Genomic DNA, 15815 nt, shown 5'->3' on the forward strand with positions numbered 1-15815 from the left:
TTTCAGGACTCCACCTCCCGCCCCGCGCTCCGCCGCTGCCGAGGGCGGAGGCCGCCAGCTCCCCTCACCGCGGAGGCGCGCGGGCGCCCCCTCGCGCTGACGTGGCGCCTCCACCGCACCGCCCAACGGCCGGAGCGGGCGCGCGGGCGCAGCCCACCCTTCGCGCTCGGCCTCCCCGCGGGTGCTGAGCGCATGCGCGGCCCTCGCGCCGCTGGGCTCCGCCTATAAACGAGGGCCGGGAGGGGCTCGTGCGCGCTGGTTGGGGTGGTAGCTGAGGTGGGCTCTCTTCCCGCCCGCCGCCTCTTCGGGCTGCGAGGGCGGGAGGTGTGTTCCTGCGCTTGCTGGCCCTTTCGGCGCTGGGCCCGTAGGGGCCCGTTGTCCTCCGTGTCTGAGGAGGGCTTGGTTCGGTGGGCAGCCCGGGGCGCTGCTCTCTGGCGTGGAGTCAGGCCCTGTTCTTCCCAGCCCGCGGGTTTGCGCAGGGGGGTGCAGGTGCAGTGCCAGTGCCCTGGCCCCGCGATGAAGTTGTGGGAGCGTGTCTCCCTGCGGATTGAGAGGGGCCTGTGCTGCGCAGGGAGGAGATGAAAGTAGTGTTAGGAGCAAAGCCAGACTCCCGTGGAAGAGATGCATGCAAGCCTGTTTGATACGAAGCGGCTTGCTGGGCCAGTGCATCTCTGGGTATGATGCAGAATGCTTTCTTCACCAGTCTGTCATTACATGTGTGCATATGTGTGCAAGGGAGGGTTGGTGGGCTGCTTTTGGGGCACTACTGCCTATGGTGACTGAAATGCTAATACAAGTACAAAAACATTACTTGCTTGTACCTGAATGTGTGTGTATATACATTTATATGCATATTTGTGTGTGCCACGGTTCACTTTGAGCTCTTAAAAAATTGATAGGTCAGTTCTAAACTTTAAAACTTTATCTGGTTAATATTTGTTAATACATTCCTCACTAAGGGTTGGTTCTTACTGATTATTATTATTATTAAGTAGTCAAAATGATCTTCAGCAGTATATCTGAAATTAGATACCAGTATATGATACTGTGGAGCTGATACTGTGTTGTAAACACTGATGACCACATTGATGGTCTTAGTCACCAAGGCAGAAGCAATTAAGTTCAAGCATTCTCTAATGAGAAATGCTGGAGCCACAGTGGGTTTCATCTTCTCACCTCCCAGCAAATCTGGGATCTTTCACAAGATTGAATTGCCACTTTGCTCTGCTCTGGCTACACTAGCAGCTCTGTTGGACTACATTCTGTGTAGAGAAGGGACACTCAGGTAGATTCAAAGGGAGAAAGGAAAAACATCATTAGTTGGGTATTTTAACTGCTTGTGTTTTGAATTCTTTTTCTCTGGCAATAAAACAATTTTGAGGCAGTAGTGAAATATGCAGTGACCAAACTATGTAAAGGTCCTCAAAACCACCTTCCAAGAAAGATGATGTGCATGACAACTGAAATGAAAACATGATAAAAGCCCAAGAGTTCCTATGATTATGGGAACAAAAAGAATTTTTTTAAAAAGCGCAAATGCTGTTTTGTTAAAAAGCTCTCTGTAATTCTGATACCAGCATAAAGTATTCTGTGTATGTAATGGTATGTATTAACTATTTCAGTGGTAATGTTTGATTTTTAAAGAGTAATTTCCTCAGTATATATCATACTTGTTCAGCATGCCAGACCATAGCATATGTCTCGAGGAAGGAAAAGTAGTTTTATTGCTTATCCAGGAAAATCTTTAACATTCATCGTCACGCTCTAAATGTTAAAATGTGAGTGCTGCCAAATCGGTAATACACGCATGGAAACATTGCAGATACACCATTTTATGGGTAGGTATATTTAAGAACTGTGAGGATGTTGGACATGCTCCAGAGATCTTCCTTTAATTTCTCAAGTTAGCTAGAATTACAGATTCCGTCCCTGCACTTGCACACTATAAATAAATTTTGGGAGTTGACGTTTCAGCACTGTTTTGCTGCGCTACGTTCCTAGTGACCTTTTGTTGGTGGATTAAATGGCTACTGCACATGCAATACAGACAAATACTCATTTGAACAGAAGCCAGGGTGCATCCACTCCTAGCGCTGGTACTCCGGAAAGTTGTGTACGGCTTCCTGCCAGTTCTGCCTGTTCTATCCCGTTCTCTGCCTTCCTACATACATCTCTTCAGACTCGCACTATGCTTTTGATGCGGCTGAGCAGGGAACCCGGAGCTCTTCCTAGTTAGTCCTAGATTACCTGTGGTCTGTGCTGTTTCTGTGCAGGGGACAAGCAGCTCCTCACCCCCTTCTAGGCTTGGCAGGGGAACAGGTTTTGCAGAGAACACGGCAGTGCTGCAGTTGTCCACTGCAGCCTCTCTGGGGTTTGGAAACAAAACCATGCTTTCCTCCCACTCTAGTTCTTCCCCAGGCTTTGCTAGAGCAAGCCCCCACCGACAGCCAGGCAGGCCAGAAACCAGGGCCAAGTCATGCAGCAATGACCTGAGGCTGCTGTTGTGAGCTCCAGAAAAATTAGCAATAGCAAATGGAAGCGCTGTAGGGACATACACTCTGGAATCATCTGCGCACCTTGTGGTGTGACATCCTTAAGATAAATAGTCCCCTGCGTCTCTCCTGTCCCTATAGCGGTGTAGCTCAGAGGCGTTACAGGAGCGGCCTGCTCTGTGCCAGCACAGCAGCCCTGCCTCAGCCGAGGGCTTGTCCAGCCTGCTCCTGTGCTGGCAGCGTGTTATAATCCAGCTTGTTTACTGCATTGGCCCAGTGGTAATGCAGGTGGCCCACTGTCCAGAACTGGCTGCCATTTTCTTGCCCATTTCACTTTTTGCTTCCCTGTGCTTCTGGGAGAAGTGCTCTCTGATGACCTTTGATTGCTATAAGCAGTTGATAGGTTTGACCAGATGTCACAGAGGGCTCCTGCTGCCTGCTGCGCAGTGAGATGCTCAGCTGCCTTCTGTGACTGGGGCATCAAATCCCAGGAAGGAATAGTCATGCCCTGCCTGTCTCACTGTGCAGCACATCACCTGAGAAAGCTTGGAGACCTCTGCTGGGCTTGGGCCTTGGAGGTTTGGGAAGGGTGTGCTGAAAATGGTGTACTTTGTGCAGAGTCACTCATCTGCAAAGGCTGGACCTTCGTTCTATATTGTGAGAGAATCTCACTGGCTTGAGATGTGCCGAATCTGGTAGCCCAACAGAGAGAGGCGAGGCTGCTGCAGCTCCATGTTGCCACACGCAGTCAGTAGTGAGGTGGCCTGTCGCACATATTCCCAACAGGCCCACAGATGCTGTACACTGTTTGTATGTGTGTATATATATATATACGCACACATGCACGCACACATATACATAGCTGACCACACAAACACAGATGGCACGAACAGCCTAATCTTGTCCCCCTCTTTGGCAGTTCAGGGTGTATTAGTGTGAAATGTGTACATTCATACAACATGGATCCCTCCAGCACTTAGCGTTAGACACTCAGTCTGTCCAGTAACTGACCCTGGACTCTTGGCCTTCCAATTTACTTTGCACACCCCCACACAGACCAACATCTACGCATATGCACTGTGGATCTCCCCAGTAACTGTCCCTCGATCCTCTGGTCTCTGCTTGACTCATGCACAGAGATGTATGCATGCAGATAGGTCTCAGCTGACACCTGCCATCATGGTCTCTCCAGTAACTGGCTTGAACCTCCTGGTCCCTCCAGGAACCTCGCAGGCTCTGGTCTCTCCAGTATCCAGCCCAGACCTACGGCAGGTCCGACACATGGCTCCCAAGCCTCTTACCCTACTCACCAGCTACTCCACCTTGATATTTGCAGGGTGCACACACTGACATACACCCCTGCACCGTACAGTGTTCTCCAAGTAAAGAAGCATCCTCCCACAATCCAAAATTATTTCACTTGCACTGGTGTGATTTGTAAAGACCACTGGAGTAGGAGTTATCTGTTGCTTACAGCATGAAATAAGGTCTCAGTGAACAGTGTGATGGCTCTGGAGGTGGATCCAGCGTCCTCCACCACTTTTGCCCATGCTAACATACTTTCACCTGCAGTCTCAGAAGAAGGAATAGCCTAGATGCAACTCACACTAGAGCAGGTCTCTTACATCCTCTTATCTGCAAAAACAGCACACAAGGGCTTCTCACTCTTACTGCCTTTAACATTTGTTCTGTATCATTTCTTCTAAGGGCTGAATTTGCTAGGAACCATTCCAGAGCAGATCTTAGCTCAAGGGTCCACGTTCTGCACCAAATTACACCTCTTCAGCCAGGCTGGCTCTCAAAGGGAGCACAAATCTAAGAAAGACCAGCACTTGTTTTTCCTCACCTGTCATATTGTCGTGAGCAAAGCAGTCTCATACTGGGAAATTTCACTGACTTATAATTTATTACCAACTACGTTTTTTAAAAAATTACTGATTCAGAGGTATCCAGAAACAAGATAAGAATTAAATGCCTTGGGAAGACACCTCAACTTCAATCCAGACACCTCTCACCCCCCTTTCTACTCTCCATTCCCTGTGCTTTTGCCGAATGTTACACAGTCCCTTCAGCGCGGCACCAGGCAGCACAGGAGATCAGGGTCACTGTGCAGTGGTTTCCTTTCTCGCAGCTCCATGTCTCCTCCACTTTTCAGCTGCCCCAGTGTGGATTCCTTCCCAGGCTGCCATCTCCTTCGGGGTATTACCTGCTCCTTCAGGGATTCCTTCACTGGCTGCAGTGCCCTTGGGGTGTATCTGCTCCTGTGTCGTCTTCTGTGTATCCTCACACATATTCTCCTGCATCTCCTCCTCACATATCTCCTTTTCACATCCTCAAGTGCCTCACACTGTATCTCCTACCTCCACAGCTGTTGTTCTTTATTAAATATGTTTCCACAGAGGTGCTATATGCTTCTCTGCTTCAAGTTTTAGGACATGGTGCATTGGTGTTGTCTGTTGCCAAGCTAGCTGGAACCAGCTGTGACTGAAAGGCAGTCTGTGGCCTGCTCCTACACAGGTCACCCCTATAGCTCTCCTGCTACAAAAACTCTGCGAGTTATGCCCAGCGTACCATTTTTTTTTTCAGTCTTGGGCAACTCAGAATCTTTCTAGTTAGGGGTGGTATTTAGGCAGAAGCATTTTCAGTCTCACCTTGGACTTTCTCAGCCTCCCACTTCCCTCCAGTGAATAGTGCTGCTTGTCAGCTTCGTCTACTGTGGCCCATAAGGCAGCTTTAAGGAGCTTCCTTTCCTTCAACACCGTATCCTTCAGCACCTGAAAAGACAGAGACAGGTGTTAGGGTGAGCGTTTGACCTGGTGATAATAGGTTTTGGTTTCATCCCTGGGGTCATTCAGAAGTTCTGCTGAGTTCTGTTTCAATTCAAAGTATGTTTTAGCTGGGATCAGGACTTCACTGGTGGAAGGCTTGTCTTTATTTCTTTCTGAACCAGAACAGTCTAGTTTGGAAGGACAGTAATACCTCTGACTAACACAGAATGACTCAGAAGGTGTAGTGGAAGTGAAATCTTCTCTTCATGGAAGGGCTTTCAGAGAGCTGGTTCTGTAACAGAGTGCAGACAAACCCTCAGAAAAAAAACACCCCTTCTTCCCCCTGCACGCCTCTCACCCCTCCTTTTGTTCTCCCGTCCCTTTGCCACACATTGCACTCAGTCACTTTGGTGAGGCAATGGGCAGCGCAGGAGACTGGGGTCAGTGGTGGTTCCACCATCAGCAGCAGCCCTTTTAGAGTCATGCCGTGCAGGCCCTGCTCAGGTGGCTGCATGGCTCTGGACCCTGCTCAGGCATGGTCTTCTCTTTCCTCCTCCTCCAGCCTGGGTGTTTTTTCTTTTGTGCTGTCACTTTCTACCCTTTCTTAAACACATCTCTTTCAGAGGCACTATAAAGCCATCTGATGGGCTCAGAGGCATCACCAAGCTTGGCTGATGTGCTCAGCGGTGTCCTGCTGGAGGCAGCTTGTCTACTGGAGCCAGGTGGAAATTGCTGTGTCTGGTGCAGCCATGGCCTTCCCACAGAGGCCACCCCTATAGCCCCCCTCAAAAAAAGCCCTGCTCCTGCCATTTATGCTCAATACAAAGATGTGTGCAATTTTATAAAGTACATTACTTTCCTGTGCCATGGGAGAGATGGTGCAGTGAGGGAGAGAGGTTGGGCAGGCTGGCGTTGTGGTTTCTTTCACAAGTTCATCATTCTGCAGGAGAGATGGTGCAATCCTGGAGGGAGGCTGGGTGGGTCAGTGTGGTGGTTCCCGCCATGCTGTGTCATCCTAGCAGAGGGCCATGGGTGAGTCATGGGTTTCCCTGGGCTCTTTTCCACTCCCTGAGTTCCCCAGAGGTTGCAGAGATGGTCCTGCATCCTGGAGGAGGGTCATGGGTCCTTCCTCCCCATCCACCTCCAGTTACCTCAGTACCTTTCCATGTCCTTAGTTACAGGATTGGTTAGAGGATACCTCATAGATGATTACACCATTTGTTTTCTGATTTCTTGTTGTTTTCCAGTTCTTGCTTCGATTACTTCTGGCCGCTTTTGCACTTCTTGATGATCAGCAGGTCATTTGCACAGCATGGCTATCTGTGTCCTTGAGCACACCAAAACCATTCTCCCCCAGGGATGGAGCCCTGGCTGGGAAAGGCCCCAAGCGTTGCTGCACTTGAACACAAGCGTACTGACCAGTAACCTGTTTACCTATGTCCAGGTCTTTTTATCACTTTCTTCTGTATTTTTCCACATTTGTTCCTCCCCAGTCCAGTTTGATATTTCCCTTCTCCTGTCTTTGGACCTTCACCTAAATATCCCATAGCAAATCTTGCACAACCCAAAAAAAGTTCTTTCCAGCTTCCCAGAGTGCGTGCCATGCTTCTGTGGGCAGTAATTCTCTCTGAATCTGTAATGGGATTGATGGGGAGTTGATGGGGAGTGTCTTCCATTGACTCAGCTGGAGGTGTCTCCCCAGCCCATGGGGCTGGTGGCTCTCCTGTGACAGCCCTTGGAGCAACTCATCAGGGGCTCAGCCAGCTCTGGTGAGGTTCCTGGGGTTCCCCTGCCTGTCATTGTGCCTCAGCTCCTTTGTGTTGGTGGGGATGAGCCTTCAGTCACGTAATCTAACGGTCTGTAAACTCTGTCCTCAGTTAGGTGCAGTTCTTGAAGCTCTTTGGGGTAAAAGGTCCCTGAATAGCTCTGTGACAGCAGTCTTTTAAGCAGTACAAGGGAAGGGTATCTAACCCCTTCTGATGATTTCATCTACTACTATGAACATTTCATCCATGAATGTCTGCTAATACCCTTTTACAAACCTCTTATTTGTTCTAAATATCCTCATGTGATGCATGCTTTTTGAGCAGAGGCATAGTCTCTTGAATTTTTAAGAAACTCCATTCATTTTTAAATGGCTTTGAATTCCCGTGGGCAGAGGGAAGACTTCCTGACCTAAAGGCACTCGGTCTACCTCCAGTGTAAACAAAGTGGGGCTCCGACTGGAAGCGTAGGGGATCATCTTTGGTGTGAAAGACTGTGGGACCTGCTTCCAGTTACAAAGCCTAAGACAGGCCTTTGCAGCAGCAGTAGGGGTGCAGGACAGCTGTCACTTTTTTGAAATGAAAGTCATCTCCAGTCTATGCTGTGCATCCAGTGGTCACAGGGAGACTGGGTGGTGTGGTGCTGTACCCAGTGATACGCAGTCTAATGTTTATTTGCCTAGGAGGATGGGTATAGCAAGTGGATGATGATTCCTGTTCTGCAGACACATCACACACAGACCAGAGCTTCAGCCCCACCAGTCTAGTTCAGACCAGCCCTATACCAGTAACGCCACAGGAACAGGTCACTTATTCTGACTGGTTGATGTGCTGGGTCTATGGAAGACAGCTGAGCTTCTATATGTTGCAGTTCTTGGGCTTCAGCTTCTACACGGTATGGGATGACCATGCATGTTGGTCGCTCCCAAGGGGCTATCGTCTTAACTTTTTATTACTGTTTATATTAGATCATTGATATAAGTAACAGCTCTGCTAATCACATGGCCTGAGGCCCAATCTCTTTGATGTCCTCCATCCCTAAAGCCAACTAATAGTTGCCATCTCAGTTTCTATAACCTTCCAGCCTCCCACCCAAGTAATTTACAAGAAAAGACACATTACCTGTGTTACCAGCTCAAACTGGATTAATCTAGTCAGTTCAAGCTCAGCAGGTGTAATCACAGCTCATTTGTCTGGGCAGTTCTTCTAGATAGGCTAAACTCAGTGGCACCTACTAGACACTACAGTCCTTCATTTAATTTTTTTGCAAATAGTGCAGGGAGACTTGTCTGCCCACCCTGAATTAGCTCAGCAATTACACTTACGTATCGGTGTCTTCTACGTCCTTTGTGAGGCCTGCAACAATATAAAGTTGCAGGCACTGGATAGGATAGAGACAGTGGGAAGGTGATTAGAAATAATTCTCCTCTTAAGAAGTTATCAGAGAATGTGTCTGGAGCAAAAGTGGGAATCTGGGAAAAACAGATGACCATGACAGCAGGCAATGAATTGTAGGGCTCCTTCAGCAATGCAGTGCTTACAGAAGAAAGTACCTCTTTGACCAGCGTACCCACAGGGTCTCAGCACAAAGCTGAGACAAAGAACATTCTTCATTAGCTGAAAACTACATTGTTTCACACACCAGCACTTCCCAAACAGAAAAGAGTTGGAGGAGATGGGCTTCGTCGGAGCAAATGGCAAATGCAAAAGTTGAGCAAGGTGCAAGATTGACAAATGACAGAAAAGGAAGGCATGAGAACGAATACTTCACTTGTTTTACATACTACAATAAATTGCTATTTTGAATCTGTTTCTTAATCTTGCCTAAAGGCAGATTCACGTACAGTTTAAGAATTAACTTTGAAATGTCAATGTGCATGACTTCAGGTCAGTATTTTAGTGGAGCAGGTTGCATGTTCCTGTATTTTCCTGACACTTTACTGAGCTAGTTTTGCTTCTGTAACTGTGATGTCTAAGATGGCAAGATTTGCAGAGACCAATACCATCTATTACATTTGTAGTAAACGGACATTTGGGAGGGAAATACCGTTCATGTTATACGTCTGATCTAGACACAACAAACATCAAGCTGGGAGTGATTGCTCTGGGTGTAGCACAGTATTACTAACTTTTAGAGGGAGGAGATAGTTAGCGAAGAGCAGTGAGACAATGACAGGCCTGTAGATCAAATAGAGGTCATTTACTTGGGTGGAACAGGGATGGCTCAACAGTTGGTGGGATGTGAAGAAAATTATTAAAAATATTTAATTTATAAAACATTTATTGAGTGAATACTGAGTCCCTCGTTTTTAATATTCAGAAAAGTTATGACTTTTAGTTCCCAGGCTTGTCTTTGAAGTTATGTTGTAGGTTCTTCTAGAAGATCGGGTCTGAGGAGTTAGGCAACGTTTTCGTTGTCCCAGCTGGGTGTTTCTGTTCTTCACTGACTGCCTCCGTGAGTTCATTCTGGTGTGGAGTAGTTTCACTTGCATCATCTCCACAGAGCCATTTTAATGCCTCACAAACAAAGTGGATCCGAGGTGGGTAAGATCCATGGATTCTGATGACTCAGTTGTGCAGCATTTTTTTTTCCATTGTTTATACCGATGTTCTACCATGCACATACCTATCTCAACAACATAAGGAACACCTTCATCAAACAAGGACATCTTTTAAGAGGTCAGAGTGTACCTTTGAACCACATTACCACACAGAGACTTAGGACACTATAAAAATACACTCACCAACCATCTATTTGTTGAAATCTGTACAGGAAGTCATTAATAATACCGTAAACTGAAAGAAGCTTATCGCTCCTACCACGTTTTCCTAGAATATTCCTTTCTCCTTCACCTGAGGAGAGCTCCAGGTGTTCCAGATACAGTATCAGAAATAAACTTCCAGCAAGAGATAAATGGAATAAGATCATGCTAAGCAATAAGCACAAAATTTTCCAACACATTTCCCTTTACTCAGTAAAGCTTTTATGACCCATGCAGTTTTTTTCTCAACCATCTTGGTTCCTGCTAACACATCACTAACAGGGATTTGCTACCCATCTCTAATACCGTTCCACAAGTCTGTGACTTTTCTCTTTGTGGACACACTGTTCCACAAGTTTTAAATTCTTTTTCACAAATAGTGGTATCAATTAGGTTATTTCCCCAAAAAAAAATGCTCCCAGTCTTTTCTGAAGTTTGAAACAGGAGCTGTATCAGAGCTGAAGAATATGTAATCAAAATCCATATCTTCCAGTGCTGTCTGTTGGTTTAACGGAAGATACTTAAAAATCTCCATACTAATCTTGCCTCTATTACCAAATAAAAGCCTTTATACTTAGAAATGTAAATATTTTTGTTATTACTGAGCTTTGCAGCGGAAAGATTAGCTGCAGATATTCATACAGAAAGACACTTTGCAGGAGCTTCTCAGCAAATTCAAAGGACACAACACCAGAGGACTTAGAAGATGTGTGTTGGTGTTCTGGTACCTTAGGTGTGACAGCTGCATACAAACCAACACAGCAAAATGCCAGAAGCGTGAAACACTGAGTATTCTCACTGAAAGCAAGCTATGAAGTTTAATCAGGCTATAACAAAAAATGCAGTTTTTTCTTTCACATTTTCATTTACCTGTCCATTGCAGAAGGGGATGAAAGGAAAAATTTACAGTTAAGAAAGCAGGGTGGGGTATTTTGGGCCCAGAAGTTTACATGCAGTTTCCAGTCTTGCACAGGCTGCCCAGGTGGGTAACCTGGACCTCACTGCCTCAGCCCCACTTCTTGACACGGAAGTATCATTGTAGCAGAGTAAACATAACTATACTGATATTTCTTATGCATTTCACTATGACTTTGATGCAGGTTCTATAATTATCTGTTAGAACTGTATTTCTCTAACTTATCAGAATCCAATTTGCTATCAGTCCATAATCGTTACATCTTTTTTGATACGTATCTTTCATCCCATTGCAATTCTTGAAAATATTTTTCATAAGCATTCTTCTGTAAGCGAGTTTTTAACACCAGCTTTAATGTTAGAAGGGCATAAGAAGACTTACGTGGTTCTGACCTTATGATTTGTGTTTTTCTCTACAACCAGAGTATATCACAGTCAGTGTCATTTGAAACAGAGTTTAAATAGTGTGAATGCTACAACCTTTGTCATAGTTTTCTGAAGAGGTGCGCAGTGAGCCCTGGTCAAACCAAGAGAGACCACTTAGTTCGGATTCAGCACTATCAACAAGAATAAATGTACTCTTTGCTATTGAGGGTCCAGTAAGAAAATTTAAAGTGATACTGAGAAAAAGTGTTTGTTTACACTAATAAAAGCAGCTGTATGCAGTCTTGTCTGCATTAGCATTCAGTTTCCACTGACGCATGTGTAGACCCACTCAGCCACTGCTGCAGCACTTTCTCCACATACGTGGTGCTAAAGTGAGGGGTTTTTTCACCGTCTTGCCAGGCGAATGTACTCTGCACTGCTTTGCTATCCCATCACTTCTTACCACTATAAAATCAGCACAGTGAGATGAGCCCCAGCATAACGTGGAGCTGTAGCAACAGTCCCGCAGCGAGCTCGGAGGTGAACCCTGGCATCTGGGTGTGAGATCAAGAAGTTGAACCTGGGCAGCAGGAACATCTCATTGTTCCTGTCGGTACTGGTGGGGATTTCTGTGGATCGCAGGGTTAGCAGGCCTGGTGTCCTGCAGGTTTCCTGTCCTACCCCATTGCCTTCAGTGTCTGAGGAGATACAAGCGCTTGTGGAAGGGAAGGCTTACACCAGGAGTGGCATTAAAATCTCTGCCTCGACCCACCGCTCCTGCCGACCCACCTCAGCCCTCCTAGCCAGCAGTGGGAGCATTAGCTTCAGCAAGAGTTGGAATGACTCACTAATTAGCACCACAGGAGAAAGTGTGAAACCCATTAAATACTATGAACTGCAAAAAGTAAGAAGGGCAGTAGATTTTTCTCATACCACTTACGAGATTTTGGGGCAGATTAATCATTTCAACATAGTGCTGTTCTGCTACTTGGATACCAAACTTATACATGTGCATAGAAGTCTGTGGAAGAAACATTACCAGAATGTTGTGGTTTAAGAAATGTCCTTCCCACCATCAGGTGAAACCTAGCTGGCTTGATGACATCTCAGAGGAAGGAGAGTCATTGCTTATTAGCAGGAAGTATCCCACCGCCAGTACTAGTCTATCAAAATAAAAAGATAGCTGGCAGCATCTTCCAACAGCTTGCATCTGTTGAAACTTTCTCTGTGATAAAACAAGCAACTGTGTCAGCCTCTAGACCAATAGCCTGGGCAATTAAAGCAGGCACGGATGGCATCTTGCTTCCAGACTGGTCCCTCAGTTCTCTTAGGTTCTTGAGTGGTAGCAGAAAGCATAGTTTCTCAGTCTCAGGTTGACTGGGATTGAGAGTCAATTACTTTGGTCCATGTTTCTCTGAGCCTCCATGTAATCACTTGTGCACATTCTTCAGGGGCACTCTGATCTGTACACTTCTCAAAGGTTGGGAAAAATCCATGCCAAGTCAAAAGTGTGAAAAGAAATGAGGAATTTTTAGATAGCAAGGTCTTGGATTTATGACTTAGTGTGTTCATCTAGCTACTAATGCAGTAGATTTGGAGGTTTGGGTTTGTTTGGGATTTTTATGATTCCCCAGAATTTAGGTTTGATTCACCCTTCCTGGGAAGAGCAGATTCAAGTTGCCAATGCCCAAGTGGTGGAAACTGTCTGAGGGAAAGTCAGATTCACATTGCTGCTTTAACCTCTCTGCTTTAACCGTTCCAGCTCCTCAAAGCATACTCATTTTTGATCGCTTCTTCTGACTGCTGGTCAGAGGTCTTTGCGATGGACTGTGTGCTGTCAGGGCCTCTGTACTCACTGATAAACTAACAAAAACTGAATCACTTGGAGATAAAATTCACCCACCTTCTCCGCTCCACAGCAGACATGACAAAGGCAGGTTCCGTAGGTAGCATTTAACATATGGCACTCAGAAGGTCCAAATGAAGGTAGAAGGTTGTGCTTTGGATATATGTGAATTTATATACCACTGTCTTTCTACAATGACAAGCTTAGCTAGATAGACCAGACTCTGGAAGCCTGAAAATATTTGCAAACATAATTAGCTCAACTGTAAATGCTGTAGGCAAGTTGACTTTGCTCACCTGTTGGGAACAAAATGAGCCATGTAACTCGTGGCTGTGAGGTTCCTCCAGCCCAGATGTGCAAAGGACAGCAATCTGCTGTGCATCTAAGCTAGAGAGCACATCCTTGAGGCTTTGAAGACCTATGGGTGTTAGCCAGGGTGGTGCCCCATGCAGGATCTAGGTATAATGAGTAAAAACCCACTTAAAATTTTGTCCTGTTCACGTTCGGCAAGTATCAGAGCTACCAATATCACATCCCTCACATCTCTGTTTCACATGCAAATACTTCTTGTGTCTAAGTGCCATTTTTGTCAGAACACTTTAGGAAAGATCCCTCGGAATCACCTGTAATCATGTCCCACATAGAACTGCAAGAACTAGACTGAATTTACCTTTCTTGAAGGTTCATTTATCTGAATCAACATTGTCTTATTTCAATTGTTACTCAAAGGAGCAACTAGCCAAGCACAAGCTTTGTTCAATTAATTTTTTACAAGAATAGCTGGTGAAAGTAGAGGGCAGAAATGTGCCAGGTTCAGGGGGGGACACTCAGAGACGCAGGCAGGCACACAGTCACAAAGTCCTGGGGACTGACTGGCCAGCCCAAAAGGTCCCTGGAGAGTCCAGATTCTTGGAGCTGGCGGCATCCTGCAGCTGCAGCTCAGCGTGCACAGCGAGATAAATCCCTCTGGCAGCTCTGGCTGTGCCTTTTATAGATTCTGGGCTGCCAGGCTGAGTCTCTGCTGGAAGATTCTGGGGTTGCCCGGCCGACTCTCCCAGGGCCAGCCACGTCTGCGCATCCCAGCCAGACCAGTTTTGGGGCTGGAGGTGTGATCTCTCGAGCGGTGCCTGCAAACCCCTCTTTTGACTTCACCCTGCCCTCGGTCAGGTGAAGGGCCAAGGTGCCCTTGGTCTCATCCACGCCGTGGAGCTGCAAGGTCTACCTCAGCCTAGCTGAGGAACCATACTGGTCTCACACTGATGACCACGTAACGCATTGGAATAACAAAGCCCGACGCAGGCGATGAGAGCAGTCGTCGTAACAAACTGCCCCACGGAGTTACAAAAGAAATGTGGTTTCAGATACACCCCTCACCAGCCACAGGCAGTTATGGTTTTAGCTGCATCTGTGCCTGACGTTAATAGGGGAAAAGAGCAGGCTGTGTGAGTAAAAAATGTCGCCGGTCTCCTCTCCCTGTCCTTTTCAGCATCCGAGTGCCCATTCATATGAGTATCCACTTGCTGCTGACCTCTGCCAGCAACAAGCGACCTCCCAGCACACCCAGCCTACTCTGCCCAGTTCTCAGGCTCCCTGCCCCCAGGTCCCTCACCCCAGCCCGATCTGCAGAAGCTGCTGCTGCATTTCTGTTTACCAGAAGTCCTAGGATTTCTGCTTATTCAGCTCAAATGCCCCTACCAGCCATCTGAGGCCTGTTAGTGTTTGTTATCCCATGTGGTTCCGAGACGAAAAGAAATCTGAGGAATCTATTGCTCAGCAGATGTATCACAACATGATACTTAGCTGGAGATCCCAGAGGGGCAAAGAAATTTCACCAGCAGGCATCCCTCCTGACAGAAATGTTCTGTTACCGTAGGTGAGGGTACTTTCACAAAGGCCCAAGTTTGTTCCACCAGGAAATGAAGAGCGTACGTTCCTGTCATTTCCAGTATCGTGCCTTTTCTCAGGACAGTTTGCACAGTTCTCTCTGGGAATATCTATATCACTAACTCTCCTTTTCCCTTTCACCACTTGCCCAGCCCATCTTTACCACTTGGCACTTGTTCCTCTACTTGTTTTTCTGCCTCTTCTCCCGCTCACACTGCTCCAGCCAGCCCCTGCCCAGCTCCCACCCCACCAGACAGCTTCCTTTCAGCTCCCTGCCCTTTTTTCACCTGCTGGTCTGGTTCCTGAGCTCCTTCCCTGGTATTTCATCATAGAATCACAGAATGGTTTGGGCTGGAAGGGACCTTATACATCATCTGGTTCCAACCTCCCTGCCATGGGCAGGGACACCTTCCGATAGACCAGGTTGCTCAAAGCCCATCCATCCTTATGACGAAACTGTTTGCCCTCTTCCAGTTTAAAACCCTTGCCTCTTGTCCTGTCACTGCAGACCTTGGTAAAAAGTCCCTCTCTAGCTTTCCTGTAGGCCCCCTTCATGTCCTGAAAGGCTGCTATAAGGTCTCCCCGCAGCCTTCTCTTCTCCAGGCTGAACAGCCCCAGCTCTCTCAGCCTTTCCTCACAGCAGAGGTGCTCCAGCCCTGGGATCATCTTTGTGGCCCTCCTCTGCACCCGCTCCAACAGCTCCATGTCCTTCCTGTGCTGAGGGCTCCAGAGCCGGACGCAGGACTCCAGATGGGCTCTCACCAGAGCGGAGTAGAGGGGCAGAATCCCCTCCCTCGCCCTGCTGGCCACGCTGCTTTTGATGCAGCCCAGGACACGGTTGTCTGGTTGTCCTTCTGGGCTGTGGACGCGTACTGCCAGCTCATGTTGAGCTTCTCATCCACCAGCACCCCCAAGCCCTGCTCCTCAGCCCGCTCTCACTCCGTGCTGTGCCCAGCCTGCGTTCGTGCTTGGGATTGCCCCAGCCCGTTTCCTTTCTCCTCCCCTTCCCTGTGCAGCTC

Source organism: Opisthocomus hoazin, chromosome 1 (genome assembly GCF_030867145.1).
Source record: "Opisthocomus hoazin isolate bOpiHoa1 chromosome 1, bOpiHoa1.hap1, whole genome shotgun sequence".
NCBI lineage: Eukaryota > Metazoa > Chordata > Aves > Opisthocomiformes > Opisthocomidae > Opisthocomus > Opisthocomus hoazin.